This window comes from Callithrix jacchus, chromosome 2, assembly GCF_049354715.1.
Source record: "Callithrix jacchus isolate 240 chromosome 2, calJac240_pri, whole genome shotgun sequence".
NCBI lineage: Eukaryota > Metazoa > Chordata > Mammalia > Primates > Cebidae > Callithrix > Callithrix jacchus.
Window position 1 is genome coordinate 122387381 of NC_133503.1, and position 15295 is coordinate 122402675.

At 37.4% G+C, this 15295-nt stretch overlaps 1 long non-coding RNA gene across 1 annotated transcript in view; it reads right to left on the reverse strand.

Moving 5' to 3' along the window:
- Nucleotides 1-693: 693 nt before the first annotated feature.
- Nucleotides 694-15295, reverse strand: part of LOC103791512 (uncharacterized) — a 43161-nt gene continuing 28559 nt past the window's right edge. The window contains exon 3 of the long non-coding RNA XR_617931.5: nucleotides 694-1376. This is a non-coding gene — a long non-coding RNA (uncharacterized LOC103791512). The remainder of the gene's footprint in view (nucleotides 1377-15295) is intronic.

Below are 15295 nucleotides of genomic sequence, written 5' to 3' on the forward strand. Positions count from 1 at the left end.
CATATGCCGGCATGTGGACCTTAGTTGGTCATGATATGCCAGGAGTGCCTGTTTTAAATCAACCCTTTTAAGGTTAAAAGGACTTTAATGCTTGGCATATTTATTTGCCCTTTCATAACTTAGCTTATGAGATGTAGACGAGTGCTTACAGGGTTCCTGGAATGGAAAGAGGCTACAGGATGAAGGAGCATGGGTTCAGGGTGGCATATTTTCAGCCTTTCCTCCAAAAAAGAAAAAAAAAAGGTCAATGACATTTCTTTTCCAGGATGGCAAAATGAAAACATTTCATGAATAAATCCACAAATAAAATGATATCACTTTAAAGATGTGAAAAAAACTAGGTGTACTTTGTAAAAGATTTTCATTTTAAATCGGTAGCCAGAAGCAGGTATGTGCAAATGAAATGTTTACTATTCATCTAATTTCTTTTTCTAAGAAACACAAAAATGATGATGTCAGAAAGTATTCAAGTAATTCTCTTCAGTGTGTAGGAGGATGTAGGAGTTTCAACTTCCTTTGGTTTTCTATTTGTGGTCAAGAATTCATACAAGAAAGTCCATTTTGTACAAAATAATTTTACAAAATTACTTTTAAGATGGTCAATTTTCATAGATCAACTTCAATAGGTCATATAATATATCTTTTAATATGCGCTCCTTAACTTTATTAGTGAATTGAAAATTATTTATCTTGCAAAACAATAAATTAAAAACAGAATTAGAACGTCTTTGGTTTATATAGCCACAGTATTAAGTTAAAATAGGATAATGCATGTTATACAAAGAGAAATGTAAATGGGGCCTAAAAGAACATTTTTAAGTCAGCTTGACATTAAACATTGAATAGAAAAGTTGACTTATCAAGTTAAGCAAGTCACTACATCACTCTGCTACAAGCAAACGTTTCTTTGTAAATAAGGATGAACTGACAATGCTTGAAAGTATAGTTCATTGAAATCACAAGAAACTAAATATTATGAATGCGTAAAATTCCATGTTTATTTAATATCAGTTACACAGCCAGTTTATTGAAACCAGACTTTGTAAAGAAAATAACATGTCTGATGAACATAAACAATATCATACAGTTGAAATTCATTCTGTATTTTCACCTGAATAAAGATGTCATTATCCAAGAGTTTCAACGATAAAGGCCTTGCCTTGAATTGGTATGGCATCTCTCAGAGGTTCAAGGCAGCACAGGCCTCCATCCAACTCCAGAGAGGTTATCAGCTCTGCATCAAGGAAATTCAGTGATTAGTTTGTCCACACTCAGCTGCCGTGGAACCTTCCCTCAGTATCTGCTTCAACTTCTGGTGTGGATGGTGTCATGAGCACCTTCTCAGAGGACATATCCAGAACTGGAGCTGGGTATTCCTGGGACAAAAAATATGCAGAAAATGTAAAAAGGTTCACTACAGTCACAGAGAAGTATGAGTGTTACAGTATTTAATAATGATACCAACAAATATCAATTTTATTTTTATTGTTGCCTATATATATTAAGGTTTACTATGTGCCAGGTTTGGGTTAAGCACTTTACATTCACTAGCTCATAAAATGGACATCAGAACCTTATAAGTCCTAAAATTATCTTTGCTCCAGGGGCCAAGAACCTTGAAAAAGTGATAGAAGCAGGGTCCTTTTGTGTCGTAAAACACAGCCCAGGCAAGACTAGTAGCTTCCTTTTCCCAGTGTTGTGATGAATGAATAGTTCCCTCAAAGTTACTCACAACACTTTTTCCACCCTACATTTCTCTCTTTCATTCAAATTTATTTTTTAAATTGACATATAAAATGTTATGTATTTACTGTGTACATCATGATGTTTGGAAGTATATATACATTATAGAATGGTTAAACCTAGCTAATTAACAAATTTATTACCTCATGTAGTTATCACTTTTGTGGTGAGAACACTTAACATCTACTCTCTAAGCATTTTCTGAGATACAATCTATCATTATAGTTGCCGTGCTGTACAATAGACCTCTTGAACTTATTTCTCTGATCTAGCTATAAATATGTATTCTTTAACCAACTACATCTCCCCACCCTCAATCACCTAATCACCCCAGCCTCTGGTAACTATCATTATACTCTCCACTTCTTTTCTTTCTTTCTTTCTTTTTTTTTTTTGAGGTGGAGTTTCACTCTCATTGCCCACTCTGGAGTGCAATGGCATGATCTCAGCTCACTGCAACCTCTGCCTTCTGGGTTCAAGCGATTCTCTCACCTCAGCCTCCTGAGTAGCTGGGATTACAGGCACTCGCCACCATGCCCAGCTAATATTTTTTGTATTTTTAGTAGAGATGGGGTTTCACCATGTTGGCCAGGCTGGTCTTGAACTCCTGACCTCAGGTGATCCACCTGCCTCGGCCTCTGAAAGTGCTGGGATTAGAAGCGTGAGCCACCGTGCAGGGGTTTATACACTCCACTTCTACGAAATCATCTATTTTAGATTTCACATATAACAGATCATGCAGTACTTGTCTTTCTGTGTCTGGTTGATTTTATTTAACATAACACCCCCCAAATTAATCCATGTTGTCACAAATAACAGGATTTCCCTTTCTTTTATGACTGAATAGTACTCCGTTGTGTGTATATATACCATATTTTTTTTTATTCATTCCACTGTTGATGGGCATTTAGATTGATTCCATATCTTGGCTATTGTGAATAGTACTGCAATAAACATGGGAGTGCAGCTGTATTGTCAACATATCGATTTCCCATTTTTTCTGGATGTGTATTCAGTAGTGAGATTGCTGGATCATATGGTAGTTCTATTTTGAAGTTTTTGAGGAAGTTCCTTATTGATTCTGTAATTGCTGTATTAATTTAAATTCCATAAACAGTGTGCAAGTGTTCTCTTATCTCCACATTCTCACTAACACTTGTTATCTTGTTTTGTTGATAATAGCCATCCTGATAGGTGTGAAGTGATATTTTATGTTTTTTCATTAGTGTTTCCTGTATGATTAGTGATGTGAAATGTTTTTCTCATATATAGTACCTGTTGGCCATTTGTTTGTCTTCTACTAAAAAAAAGGTCTATTCAGGCCTTTTGCCCATTTTTAAATCAGGTTGTTTTCTTGCTATTGAGTTGCTTTTATAGAGACCAGAGAACTAAAATTCTTGATATTCTAGGAAGACCTCTATATGTCTCTCTGATAATATTTTCCTTTTCCTTACAATTTTTATATTCAAAACCACAACAGTTTCTCTTTGCTGCGAGGAGTTGCCATGTGATGGATTCTGACCAACAAGATGCAAGCTGAAGTTGCTAATTAGGACTCCTTAAACACTTTTAAAAAGAGACGGACTCATGCTCTCTTCACCCTTCTTCTCTGCCCATTTTGAATTGTCTATCGTTAGACTTCTTGATACATGAAAAAATTATTTTCTGCTAGGCCATGTTAATTTGGTTTTCTTCTGCTTGCAGCTGACTGTACTGATTATCTAAAACTGCATTATAAAGTTTTGTGACTAATTAGAGGGTGGGAGTAATGATCACTAATATTCGTTAAGTAAAAGGGTAGATGATTGAATCGTATATCTTAATTGTGGTCTATTCTGTACCACATTTTTACAATAAATTAATGTTGAATGAACTTCTTTCTATTTGATACTAAACACTCACACATCTGAAATAGCTGTCAGTATTTCTCCTTGCTAAAAGTATACAGATGAAAAATAAGATAAACCGTCTGGGCCATGTGTACCTAAAGAACGGCTATAGGGCTTGCCCTGATCAGAAGGTTCCACAAACTAGTACTGAACACACCAGGGGCCCAACAGAGAAGAAAATGAGGAAATCTAGGAGAGAAAATAGGGAACTGTAGGAGAAGGTAGGATACTCAAATTTTATGAAGAATTTTTCGATTAAATTGAATAAAACTTGCTTTCTAATCTCCCGTTAATGATTGAAATCCGATTTCCAACACTTATTGGGTATGTGATCTTAGACAAGGTTGTTTCACCTTTCTGAGGTTACCATATTTTTTTAGCCATAAAGTCAATATTCTACAATCCATCTCATAGTATTGTTTTGAGAATTAACTAAAGCAGTGGCTGTGAATTGCCTAGTACTGCGCTTGGCACATAATATGAAGTTAGCAGATTTTAATTCCCTCTCTGCCTCCTCTCTACCTGATTCCCCACTGCTCATCTCCATTGGCAGAAGAATGACTTTAAAGACATCTGTCTAATCTCTAAAAGCATTTTCCTTTTCTTACCTCACCACTCAGTCATTATACAAAGACATCATTTCGTTAGACACAGATACTAGTGAAAACAATGCCTCCGACAAGGGTGTAAGTTTCTGGAAGGCATTAACCATCACTTAAAATGTCTATATCACTTACATAACTTGAGTTTCTAAAGATTTCCAGCTATGTTATCTGAAAAGAAAAGAACTTTGAGCTATTTAATTTTTAAATAGTTTTTTAAAAATATATATTTTATTGCATTTTAGTTTCTGGGGTACATGTGAAGAACATGCAAGATTGTTGCATATGTACATACATGGCAATGTGGTTTGCTCCCTTTCTCCCCATCACCTACATCTGGTTTTTCTCCCTATGTTATCCCCCCGCAACTCCCCACTCCTCTCTGACCCTCCCCTATTTCCCCCCGACAGACCCCAGTGTGTGATGCTCCCCTCCCTGTGTCCATGTGTTCTCATTGTTCAGCACTCGCTTATGAGTGAGAACATGCTGTGTTTTATTTTCTGTTCTTGTATCAGTTTGCTGAGAATGATGGTTTTCAGGTTCATCCATGTCCCTACAAAGGACATGAACTCATCGCTTTTTATGGCTGCATAGTGTTTATCAGTCCAAATGACTCTCGTTTTTCAAGATATAATCTTGTCAGTATTTACCACCAATTAAGCACAATACTTGAGGACCCACAAAGAAGTTCTGAACATAGACAAACCCACATTTTTTATGATAACAAGAAGGCATACCAAAAAGAAAAGAACCCCAATGTAACATATAATATAATGGTTGCTTACTATTCACTATGCTAAGCATCTTCATACATTACCAATAATCCTTTCTAAAACTCTGCAAAGCAGGTGTTGCTAGCTCCATAGTATGGAAAGAAAAAACAAGGATCCAAGACTTGATTAGCACTAACTGCTAAGTGAATCCAGAATGCCTTAGCCAGAGTGTGAATTCGTATCTTTTATGTTCCAGTGTTTGAGTTCTTTGCACTTACACACTGCAGAGCAGAGGACATGCAGATTATAGAGTTCTGGGGGGAAAAAGTAAAAAATATCATCCATATAGGTTTTTTGTTTTGTTTTTTTTTTTGTTTGTTTGTTTTTTGAGGCAGAGTCTTGCTCTGACGCCCAGCCTGGAGTGCAGGTTTCGGCATGATCTTGGCTCACTACAACCTCTGCCAATGGGTTCAAGTGATTCTCCTGCCTCAGCCTCCCGGAAAGCTGGGACTACAGATGTGTGCCACCATGCCAGGCTAAATTTTTGTATTTTTAGTAGAGACGGGGTTTCACCTTGTAAGCCAGGATGGTCTCAATCTCCTGACCTCATGATCTGCCTGCCTTATAGAACACAACATTTTGGGATCTTAATTATTCAGATCCATGGCATCAAAATTAATTGTTGTTTATACAATAAGCAATAAAATAACAAATATTTTTAAAGAAACATATAAAGTTCTCACTTAATTTTTACAACATTTCTGTAAGGTAGATATTATTACATCTTCATATGAATAGTTGTTGAAATTCAGAGAGATAATGACTTTTGTAGATAACAAACCTTGAACCCACACCCTGGCCTCATGATGTATTCTAAAGTTCTTTCTTCCACACCACAATATTATACTTTCTGTGTTATTTTGATTGAATTTCAATGAACAAAATAAATAAATAAAGAGATGAAGGGTGTTATGGTTTGGCTCTGTGTGCCCACCCAAATCTCATCTCAAATTGTAACCTCCATGTGTCAAGAGAGGGAACTGGTGGGAGGCTATTGGATCATAGGGATGGTTTCTTCCATCATATTTTCACGATAGTGAGTGAGTTCTCACAAGATCTGATGGTTTAAAAGTGTAACACCTCCTTCTTTGCTGTCTTTCTCTCTCTCCTGCCATCATGTAAGACATGCCTTGCTTCCCTTTCACCTTCTGTTCTGATTGTAAGTTTCCTGAGGCCTCCCTAGCGATGCAGAACTGCGAGCCAATTAAATCTCTTTCATTTATAAATTACCCAGCCTCAGGTAGTTCTTTATAGCAGTGTGAAAACAGACTAATACAGAAAATTGGTACCAGGAGACAGGCACTATTATAAAGATGATCTGAAAATGTGAAAGTGACTTTGGAACTGGGTAACAGACAGAGATTGGAACAGCTTAGAGGATTCAGAAGAAGATAGAAAGATGTGTGAACGTTTGGAACTTCCTGGAGACTTGTTGAATGGATATGACCAAAATACTGATAGTGATATAAACATTGAAGTCCAGGTTAAGGTGGTCTCAGATGGAAATGAGAAACTTATTGGAACTGGAGCAAAGGTCACTCTTGCTATGCTTTAGCAAAGAGACTGGCAGAATTTTGCCCCTGCCCTGAAGATGTGTGGAACTTTAAATATAAGAAAGATGATTTAGGGTATCTGAGAGAATAAACTTGTAAACAGCAAAGCATGAAGATGTGACCTACTTTTTCTGAAAGCATACAGTCATATGTACTCATAAGGAGATGGTTTGAAATTGGAACTTACATTTAAAAGGGAGCAAGGCATACAAATTTAGAAAATTGGCAGCCTGACCATGTGGTATAAAAGAAAAGCCCATTTTCTGGGAAGAAATTCAGGCTTGCTGCAGAAATATTCAAAATTAATGAGAAACCAAATGTTAATAGCTGAGACAATGGGGAAAATGTCTCCAGGTCATTTCAGAGATCTTCATGGCAGCCCCTACCATCACAGGCCCAGAGGCTTTGGAGGGAAAAATGATTTTGTGGACAGGGCGCAGAGCTCTGCTGCTCTGTGCAGCCTTGAGACATGGCACCCTGCATCCCAGCTTCTCCAGCTTCAGCGATGGCTAAAAGAGGCCATTGCACAGCTCAGACCATTGCTTCAGAGGGTGCAAGTCCCAAGCCTTTGTGGCTTCCACATGATGTTGGGCCTGTGGGTATGCAGAAGACAAGAGGTAAGCTTTGGGAACCTCTGCCTAGATGTCAGAAGATGTATGGAAATGCCCGGATGTCCAGTCAGAAGTCTGCTGCAAGGGGAGAGCCCTCATGGAGAACCTCTACTAGGGCAGTGTGAAGGGGAAATGTGGGGTTGGAGCCCCCACACAGATTCCCCACTGGAACACTGCCTAGTGGAGCTGTGAGAAAAGGGCCACCATCCTCCATACCCTAGAATGGTAAATCCACTAACATTTTGCACCATGAGCTTCAAAAAGCCATAGGCACTCAATATCAGCCTGTAAAAGCAGCCACAGGGGCTGTACCCTGCAGAGCTGCAGGAAAGAGCTTCCCAACACCTTGGGAGCCCATCTCTTGCATGAGCATGATCTGGATGTGAGACATGGAGTCAAAGTGGTTTATTTTGGGGCATTACAATTTAATGGCTGCCCTGCTGGATTTGAGATTTGCATGGGGCCTATAGCTCCTTTGTTTTGAACTATTTTTTCCTTTTGGAATGGAACATTGCCTATACTCCCATTGTATTTGGAAGTTACTTGTTGTTTTTCTTGGTTTACAGACTCATAGGTGGAAGGGACTTGCCTTGTCTCAGATGTGGCTTAGACTTAATGCTGGCATGAGATAAGACTTTGGAGGACTGTTGGAAAGGCATGATTGATTTTGAAATGTGAAAAGGACATGATATTTTGGAGGGACAGTGGGTGGAATTACATGGTTTGTCTCTGTATTGCCACTCAAATCTTACCTTGAATTTTAATCCCCCCATGTTGAGAGAGGGACCTGGTGAGAGGTGACTGAATCATGGGGGCAGTTTGCCCCATGTAGTGGTTTATCACAAGATCTGATAGTTTAAAAGTATGGCACTTCCTTCTTTGCTCTTTCTCTCCTGCCACCATGTAAGAACTGCCTCACTTCCTCTTTGCCTTCTGCCATGATTGTAAGTTTCCTGAGGTCTCCCCAACTATGCAGAACTGTGAGTCAATTAAACCTCTTTCCTTTATAATTTACCCAATCTCAGGTAGTTCTTTATAGCAGTGTGAAAAGAGACTAATACAAAGGCATGGACTAATCACTGTCTTTAGCCCTTCTTACTTACATCATCTAAATTACTTCCTTCTGAACAAATACTTTTTTTCAACAGGTATATTCTGAGAAGTCATTTTGATAAAGTATAAATTCAATATGGCAAGTCTTCCATTGAGCATGCTTGGACAAGTAGAGAGTTTCTACAGGTCTTTAGTCTGTGCTTGGTGTTCAGCATGTCCTTTTTCTCCTCCTTAATGTTTGTTTTCAAATGAGCAGTGAAAAATCACTTTAAGGGCTAGAATAGCTCTGGGGTATTTAACACTTGCTGAAACTTACGTTTAGGTCACCAGCTATGGTCCAAAAATATATGGTTCTCTCTTCTATTACTCGTGATTTTAAACAGGAAGACCAGACCAATATCTTTAAACCAGCATGTCCTATCATAAAACCATTCTTCCCTACCTTGATTGAAGGTACTGGTGAGGAATCACCTAGGGTTGTTACCACTGAGAACTAGCAGAGCAGTATCCATCATTCACTCCAATGACACATGGTATGTCTCTTACGCTATTAGAAGCAGGACAGCTGGATATAAGCAACCAGGTGAGGTGGAATGACACATATTCCTTAAAAAAAAACCTTGAGTTTGGGAAAGGTGGGATTATGGTGAGAAGCTGAAAGAAGAGAAAAGAGTAGGACACAAAGAGAAAAGACAATAATCCAAGTTTGGGCTAAATTAGGACAGAAAGAATGATCAAATGGATCAATAGCTTAACAGGTGAGGGAAAAGCGGTCAAATGTCAAGTGTATCAACTCTGAAGAGTAGCGAACTCTAGATAGTATAGGTGAAGTTCAAAGCAAAAGGCACTCTACTCTGTTATTCTTAATTATCCTTCTTGGCTTTTTATTATCTGTAAGTGTTATAAACATTACTAAGAAAAGATGCTGAATTAGGAAGACCCAATAATATTTGTAGTTAATATCTGGTTCCTGCAGTGGATGTACCAGTGTGCACCAAAATTTAGGATCTGAAAGGGCTCCTTACCATTTGGGTGTGCCAGACAGTGCATTTTTTTTCCTTCTCAAACCTTTGTTTGCTATTGTGCAATACCTCATTAGCAAGAGTGAACACTTTTATTTTACTGTTCTCTGTAACAAAATCATTACTAATTTGATCATTGCAGCAAACTTGTGAGATCAAATGTATTATTATCCACATTTAACAAATATGGAAACAATGCAAGAGAAAGCCCTGGTGACATTCCCAAGTGTGTAGTTGGTTAGTAAAGTTAGGATTTAAACTAGGGTAGTCTTCTCCACATCCTTCTTCCTAAGCACTACACAACAATGTCTTGCTTAGATATTTCATGCAGTTAAAATATTTCAGCCTTTTAAGGGTGAACCTTCAGTACATAGTTATGTTTGTCAGAATTTAGTGAGCCCATCACTGACCTAAAAATACAAAATTGTTTTGTATTATAAATCTATGATTTAATTCCTAATCCATTTAGGTAAGAAAATTATATTTTTTAGAAATAAGAGATTATAATATTCTTTTATCTACTTAATGATTATTATAGAAATATGAAAATTTTATGTAGAACTTAAGAATTATAATATTTAAATAATTTTGTTCAAAAAGCTAAGCCAGAACTAAATAGGGCACCTCTTTGAGGAATGTCTAGTTTACAAATAATAAAAGATTCCTATATTCCTGCCACCATTTCTGGGCACTGTAAACATTGGTTGTATTAATGAAAATGGTACTTCTGTTGGTGGCATTTCAAAAAAGGAAGCAGAAGCTGTACGTTGGAGCTGAACATAAATACAATCAGAAAAGATGATGAACTAAATCATATTTACAAAAGGATTTAAAATAATGGCTCATTCTGTAAAATATTTTTCCCTTTTTAACATAGAATTATATATAGTATCCTATTGGTTCATTTTTTTGGTGTCATTTATGCTATAAATCTCCTTGCTAGATAGGAAATCTAGACCATTTCATCATCATTCTTCAAATGAAGCTCATTGTTCTTGTTTGGTGATTGGATGAAATAAAATCTAAAGATTACTTCATTTGCTTCATTTCATTGTTAAATCAGAATTTAAATCAGTAGCAATTAGAAAGGCAAATTCCTAAAATTTATGGCATGATCAGGGAGTATATGCATGGGAGTGTGCATGTGTGTGGGTGGCTGTGTGTGTATATGTATCTGTGTGTAGTTTAAGCATGTGCCCAACTGGAGACTATTGCAGTGATGACAAATATTTGGTAGTAGAGACTGGTAAAAAGGGGAAAAAAATTTGAAATGAGGTGAACTTTTCATCTATTGCATATTTATCTACCAAAGTCACAGAAAACCTAAACTCATTTTAGGCTTCTTGAAAAGTAATTCAAAAACTGATTTAGCATCTCTTATAAGATATGCACATATGGCTGGAATGCTGAACATCACATTGAAAAAAAGCTACTTTCTACATTTTCCCCCCAAAGCCCTATTCTGACTATATTGGTCTGCTTGGGCTGCCATAATAAAATACTATAGGTTGGGTGGCTTTAATAACAGAAATTTATTTTTTCATAGTTATGGGGGCTGGAAAGTCTAAGATTTAAGTGTTGGCCCATTTGGTTTCTGCTGAGAGCTCTCTTCCTGGCATGCAGACTGCCACCTTCTTGCTATGGCCTCACAGGGGACAAAAGCATTCAGGCCATAGCACTGACCAAAAATTATTTCCAGGCAATTCCCATGAGCAAAGTCTGACTGTTTTAGCCTGAAGCTTTTCTGAAATATTTCTGATCCGCACAGCTCAATTTTCCATCTCTGGCCTTACTAGAAGCATAAACTTTCTGGCTATACATCCCAGATATACGCTATCGAAGCAAACACCATCATAAAGTACAATAGAAAAGTGTTTCTCAAAATGTGATTCAAGAATTCCTGAAGTTCTGTGAAAATCCTATGTAGTCTATGGGTGGTCTCTGTGTTATGTAAAGTTGTCAGTTTTGAGTGATAATGTCCATCCTTTTTGTTCTGACATGAGCTAATAATTTACTCATCAGATATAGCAGAATTAGATATTAGTTCATTATTGCATCATCAAAAAGAGCACCAATTCCGATGAATTACTTTGACAGGTACAGCTGGAATAGGAAAGATAGGCAGTGGATTCTTTGGCTTCATTCAAGTGGGCTGAGGATTGAAGTATTTTTCCAGTCATGTTCTTGAACACCTACTTTTATGGCATTCTGACATTTCCAGACTACTGAAGATGTGATGATTAACTGATCCTACATTTGATGAGAAAAAAGTTTGCACATTCTAAAGGAGATGGGTTTCAAATGACTATAAAAGGTATAATTTCCACTGAAGTGATGTCTCTTAATCTTGATCCTTAACCATACTCACTGCTACAGTACCTTCCAAAAATGAGCATAGTTCAGAAAGTCTTCAGACTGCCTTTCAGCATGTTAACATACTCTTCACAATCCCACAGTAAGAGCACCTTCAGTGCAGGAATATTTTTCTTTCTTTCCTGTCTTTCTTCTTCCTTTCCTTCCTTCCTCTCTCCCCTTCTCCCCTACTTCCCTTTCTCTCTTCCTTTTCTTTCTCATCCCCAGTGCTTAAGAATTTGTTCTATGGAAGTCTATTTGAATGAATTCATGGAGATACCTAAATTGAATGATTCGTTGTATAGTGATACTTCATCACCTATATGTAAATAACTATCATAAGGAACGTGAAAAAAACATTAAAATGTACAACCATGTCAAACCATGCCAAAATGTCTGCTAATATAAAGAGCTCCTCTCACTCTCTTATATATTCATTTACAACAGAACAATGGTCTCCAATTTTATATCATCACATGCCTGCCTAACATATAGGATTCCATGTGAATTTAGAAAGCCACTTTCAATCCCAAGGTTTAGACTCACTAACTTTAGGCTTCAGTGCCCAATTCTATGAAGTTTTAGAATAGCATCTACATTATAGTGCTCAAGCATCTTACAACATGCTCTTTGATGAGCTCGTTTTGGCAAAAAGTGACCAGTCTCTGTCACTATTCAGATCTCCTAATTTCAGCTCACTTCTCTACTGGCATCTGTTTGGCCCACCAGAGATTGAGGATGAAGAATATTGTGAAAAGATTATTTAAGTCTGGTCACTGAAGCAATTAGACAGTGCATTAGATTAAAGTGATATCTCTGTTATAACAAACTAGCTTTCTTATAGCACTGGAGAAAAGAAAATTTACTGATGAACTTTGGCTTCAAATCTCATAGAACTCTAATTTCAGTTGTCATTTATCTTGAAATACTTTGAGATATTTACCTCCTGAGCTTAAAATGTCCAACTTTCATACTTCTGCACCTTTGCATAATTTTTTCTTCTTTGTGAAATATTCTTACCTCTTCCAAGCAACAAATGGCAACTCAGTCTTCTGGGACCATATCCAACATGGTCTCTTCCATGAAATCTTTCCTGACTTCTTTACTAAAATATGTGCTTTGTTTAATTTTTCTGACAAGTATTTCTCCTCGGTCCAGGCCCAAGGCCTGTGTCTTACTCATTTGCCTGTCCCTAGCATTTAGTAGAGCATCTGACTGGTACATGTCAGGTACTCAGCAAACGTAGGTTAAATGTATATAGTTAATGAGTGCAACCACCTCCCAGACATTTCAGCTTCCCCCTAAAGTGGCATATAAATTGAAGTCATGATGGAGGAAGCCATCTTAAAATTTCATATTTATTATTATTAAAGAAGCCACTATTTTGGGAGGAATGAAAGATAAAAATATTTTCTTATTCAAACATTCCCAGGGAGGTCATGTCCTTATATTATCAGAGTGGGCAAAATCAAAGCACATTATTAAGATCAGTTTAATTCTCATTGTTCTGGAGCCATTTAACATTTGATGCAATAATCTGCTTGTACCATGAATAAGGAAGAGGAAAATGTATACAAAATAAAGGTATTTACCCTGACAAAACCAAGTTTCAAACAATTCCATACTCTTCATTCTTCCCATGTTTATTATGTCTCTAAGAGATCAATGTTAGAACAGATTTTAAACTCTTGGTCATTTCCTCAAGCAAATATTCTGAAACAAAGGATTCAATAACAATTTTCAATTTATAATATCTCACTACAAATTTTTAATTTTTAATAAATGAATTATTCAAGTTGCAATTAATAGTGGATTCCTTTGAACATTATTTAAAGCTCTTTTTAAGTACTTAAAGGATAACAGAGAATAAGAAAATTCTTCTGTGATTGGTTAAAGAGCAAAGGTATGTGTGCTATGGACAATATGAAAAAAGTCTGCCAGGTGATTTTAAGCCCAATAATGTGAACCCACACTTGATGAGTAGGAGAACTAGGCAAGAAGCCAGTCATGGAGGATGACATGAAAGATGGGAGATCATTGAGTCTGAAACTCTGGAAGCAAAGATAAATGACTTTTTTTTTTAACCAAAGGAATCAGTACCTTTATGACTAACTTAGTTGGCTTTTCCTCCATCAACTAGGGTATATTCTTTCCTCTCCTGAAGACTGTTTTCTTTTCTGTAAAGTGGGACCACTGTAATATCCTTCATAAATGACCAGGATAGGCAGACCTAAAATAACAGTACTTCCTTAACTCAGTCAGATAGGGTAAAAGCTGAGATAGAGAATGCTACTGGGAATTGCATTGCAAAAGAAACATCTGGCTGGACACAGTGGCTGGTGCCTGTATTCCTAAAACTTTGGGAGGCCAAGGCGGGTGAATGGCTTGAGCCTAGGAATTTGAGACAAACCCGGGCAATGTGGTAAAATCCCATCTCTACAAAAATTACAAAAATTATCCAGGTGTGTCGTGCATGTCCGTAGTCCCAGCTACTTGGGAGGCTGAGGTGGGTGTATCACCTAAGTCCTGGAAGGTTCAGGCTGCAGTGAGCTGAGATGGCACCACTGCACTCCAACCTGGGTGGCAGAGTAAGACCCTATCTCAAAATATAATAATAATGATGATGACAAAAAGAAATAAAAAGAAACATCCAAATGGGAGGCTGAATATTGGAGTTTATTCCAATTATGACACAGCTATGGGTGACTTGGTGTTGATAAATAAGTAAATAGTTCTTTGTGTTGGATTCCTCCCTGATGAAACAAGGGAGATTTGCAATATACATAAAGCAGTTGACCCTTCTAAGCAAGAGCAAAGTCCTGAAAACAATTTGTGGGTTATATAAACCAAATTAACTAACACTGACATGGATTGCTAAAGAGGAATCCACATACAAATAGTGCTGCTTCTAGTCTACCCCATCATCCTCTTTTCAGGAGAGATTACAGGAGAGATATTTATTTTTTATTTATTTATATTATTTTTTATTTATTTTTATTATTTTTTTATTTTTTATTATACTTTAGGTTCAGGGTACATGTGCAGATCATGCAGGATTGTTGCATAGGTACATACATGGCAAGGTGGTTTTCTGCCTCCATCCCTCCCTCACCTATATCTGGCATTTATCCCCATGTTATCCCTCCCCAACCTCCCCACCCCGCTGCTGTCCCTCCCCTAGCCACCCCCCATCTCCCAACAGACTCCAGTGTGTGATGCTCTACCAGGAGAGACATTTCTAAAGATAGGACACTTAAACTCTCAAATGACGTGGGCTGCATGATCTGTTGCTATTGGATGAATGACAGTCTCATGAGTGAGTCAAGGAACTGTAAAGATGAATTTCAAGCCTTTGTGAAAATGGTTCAAAAGCGGTCCCCAATTTAAAATGATTGTCATTTCTGTTTCTGTTCAGATATTCTGCAACAGAAACAGGACTGCTCATGAATCCCTGCAAGAAAATCTAACAGGGTACAGCAGTCTTCCCTTTCCTGGTGAGCTGATGCCAGGAATCTCCATTTTAGAGTCCATGTTGTGCATGGAATGATGGTTCTTGGAATTTCCCAAGGACTGAAACTTCTCCAACGACTATTCAGTTGGGCTCTCAGAATCAGAAATAAATATGTCAGAGCCAGAGGGTGGGGCCTGAAAATGGAAATCCTCAAGATGAGACAATGTTAGTTGGAAAAGGTGATAC